This window comes from Chlorocebus sabaeus, chromosome 7, assembly GCF_047675955.1.
Source record: "Chlorocebus sabaeus isolate Y175 chromosome 7, mChlSab1.0.hap1, whole genome shotgun sequence".
In the NCBI taxonomy this organism is placed as follows: Eukaryota; Metazoa; Chordata; class Mammalia; order Primates; family Cercopithecidae; genus Chlorocebus; species Chlorocebus sabaeus.
This window is the reverse complement of record NC_132910.1, coordinates 5,814,751-5,818,149: the sequence shown is the minus strand read 5'-3', so window position 1 is coordinate 5,818,149 and position 3,399 is coordinate 5,814,751. Positions and strand designations below refer to the sequence as shown.

Genomic DNA, 3,399 nt, shown 5'->3' with positions numbered 1-3,399 from the left:
TGGGCTCCCAATTGATCCTGTGCAGATTCTACAAAGACTGTTTCCAGGGAGCCAAGGGGGAGGGTGAGAGGGGGAGGGGGGTGGGCGATGAGAGGGGAGGGGGTGGGACGCGGGAGGCGGGAGGAGGGGTGGGGAGTGAGAGGGGAGGGGGTGACAGGGTAGGGGGTGGGAGAGGTGAGGGGGTGGGAGGGAGGGGGAGTGGGGGAGGCACGGGGGTTGGGGTGGGGTGTGGGCGTTGGGGTGGGGGTGGGAGCGTGGGGATTGGGGTGGGTGGTGTGGGGTGGCGGGGAGCACAATTCACTTGCCAGCCCCTCCGTGTCCCCCTCCCTTAGCCTAGGTGAAACCTGGCTTTAGGGCCTAAAGGCAAATTGAGCAACTGGTTCTCCAGGTGCCATGTGTGTGGGCTGCCCAGGCCCTTGGCTGCTGTTGCCCTGGGGGCAGGGCAGGAGCCGGCAGCCAGCCACAGAGGCCTGGTATATGCCCCACCCCAAGCCTGCAGTGGGGGTGGCCTCTGCCCTGGAGTCGGGAGTCATCCCCTTTGTCCTTCCTCGCCCTGGGAGGGCCGCTGGGATGGGGCAGGCCCTCCGCCAGGCCTGCCGGTGGGCACCTGGGCAGGTGAATCCATCAACTCCCGCGGGAGGCCAGGCGAGGGCAGGAGCCAGTGAGTAGCCATATCAACCTCCTCAGGGAGGCTCCTTACTGTCCTCTGAGGCCGCCCTTCCTCGGAGTCCACGCCCCCGCGGCCAGTTATGTGTTCTGCGTGCTCCCGCCTCTCTGACTCCGGTAAAGGTCCTGGACCCCTGCGTGCTACCTCTCAGCGGCTGCCGGCGCCAGGTGAGGCGTCGCGGCTCCCGGGGCGTGGTGTCTCCCTCGGGGTGTGCGCTTTGGAGAGGACCGGGCAGGCGAGCGATTAGCGCTTGATTCAGTGCGGGGAAGGGTGGTAGGTCGGACGCTGAGCGGCCTAGGCTGGCGGCGGCGGCAACTGTGGCTGTCTCTGTTGGGTTCTCTGCCACCAGCAGGAGCCGGTCGGTGCCCCGGCGGAGAGACGGGCAGTCGGGCTCCCTGGCCTCGGGGCCGCCCCAACTGGGGCACCTGGGGCAGAAGGACCCGATATCTGCTCACGCCCAGGTGCCCACAGCTCATTCTCGGGAGGATGCGCCAGCGGTGACTGCTGAGAGCCAGTCGCTGTTGTCCAAGGCGAACCGGCAGGCCAAGCATCAGTCCCGGGCGGAACGTGAGGGCAAAGAGCCAGCGAGGGAGGAGAAGGCTGCGGCCACCACCAGCGCTGGGGCGCGGGGAGAGCCGTCGTCTGACGTGGTGCCCTCGTGAGGCCCCTGGCGCTGGATCTGGCGCACAAGGCGCATGGTCCCGGGGCCCCTTCAGCGGGGAACCGTCACCGCGGTCGCTGCAGTAGCCATTGCCGCAGTTGCTGCGGATCCGTTGGCCGAAGACGCCCGGGAGCAGGCGGCAGCTGACCCTAAGGAGAAGTGGCAGCTGCCGCCGCTGCCGCGGAAGGAAAATACCTGGAACAAAAAGGCTACCCAGCACCTGTCCCCAGCCAGGACATGTCCGCCGCTGCCAGCGCTGGAAACCCTGGGGTCAGAGTTCGGTTCCCTCAAAATTATAAAAGCAGGAAAACTTAAGACACATTCAACAAGGCTAGTGATTTCAACGTTATGGAGAACTGGCCAACACCAAGTGAATTAATGAACACTGGATGTCAGAGCGTCCTCAGCCAAGGAAATAAAAAGCCACAAAATAGAAAAGAAAAAGAAGAGAAGGTTGAAAAGAGAAGTAAAAGAGCAAACAAAACCAGAAAACAGAATTAAATGGTCCTGGTGAAAATGTCAGTGAGGTTGAGGCTCAGTCAAGTAATCAACAAAAGACAGCTAATAAGCACAAGTGGGTACCACTCAGATGATGTAAGACCAGAGAGTCAAGAAAGACCTGAATCCTGTCAACCTGAAGTAAGTAAATCAACACATAACAATAGAAGAAACGATACATGAAGTTAGAGGCGAGATAGAGAAAAAAGAGATGATCAAGATGAAGTTTCCAATGTGAGAAGTGAGGGTGGTAATATCCGAGGTTCCTTTACAGGCCCAGGAAGAGACTGAGGATGGGGAAGAGGAGGAGGCAGAGGAAATCCTCGATTGAACTTTATTTATTTGGTTACTCAAGAACATGGTGAAAGGACTGATCAACCATTTCAAACAAAACTTAATACCAGTATGATGTATTACTGTGATGATGGTACAGGTGTACAGGTGTATCCTGTGGAAGAAGCATTGGTTAAAGAGTATATGAAGTGTCAAATTGAAAATTACTTCAAAGTAGAAAATTTTGAATGAGACTACTTTCTTTGAGGAAAGATGGATGAACAAGGTTTCTTGCCTATTTCCCTGATTGCTGGTTTTCAACGTGTTCAGGCTCTCGCTACAAACCTCATCTCATCTCTTAGAGGCACTGAAGGATGGCATAGAAGTAGAAATTGTGAATGAGAAAAAAGATAGAACCAGAAAAGTGGCATTCCAGGCCTTCCTCCTTGCAATGTGCCACAAACAGATTTCTCTCAACTGATTGATTGTCCAGAGTTTGTACCAGGCTGACTCTTTTGCTCACATTCAGAGTCTGCCCCCAATTCTCCAAGAATTGGAAGCCCATTGAACCCAAAGAAAAATAGTGAAACGAGTATTCTTCAAACAACGTCTAGAGGGTTGTCTGCCAGTTTGCCTGACTTGGGCTCAGAACCTTGGATAGAAGTAAAAAAGAGACATCAGCCAGCCCCAGTGAAATTGAGGGAATCAGTCTCTGTGCCTGAAGGATCATTAAATCAGCTATGCTCTTCAGAAGAAACAGAACAAGAAGAACTTGATTTGTGGTTTGATGAAGATATTGAACAAATAGGATGAAAAAAACACATTAACTGATTGGTCTAATAATGATTCAGATTATGAAATTGATGACCAAGACTTAAACAAGATTTTGATTGTAACTTAGAAACCATGTTATGTGAAAGAACATCCTGGAGGAGATCAAAGAGGCAACCACATGTCTCAGGCAAAAATTATGTCTGAACTTGCTAAAGTTATCAATGATGGCTTATATTTTTAGGAACAGGATCTATGGCTGGAAAACATGAAAACAAACACACAGCCATAAAGGTGAAAATACTAAGAACACCCTTTCTCATATAAAAAGATAAAAACAAGTTACTACGGAAAAAAAACAAAAAAAAAACAAAAAAATACAAAAAAAACCCCTCCAACCTACTGAATCAAAAGAAAGGTTTAACTCAGTGAGATGAATCTACACATTGCAAAGGATTTTCTCAGATAACTTCTTTCTAGTTTTTATCAAAGGATATTGATTTTTCACTACAGGCCTCAATGGGCTCCC

The 3,399-nt window shown here is 52.0% G+C and overlaps 1 pseudogene; it reads left to right on the top strand.

Annotated features, from left to right (window-relative positions):
- Positions 1 to 1,676: 1,676 nt before the first annotated feature.
- Positions 1,677 to 3,197, top strand: LOC103235617 (la-related protein 1B pseudogene; annotated as a pseudogene).
- The last annotated feature ends 202 nt before the right edge of the window (positions 3,198 to 3,399 follow it).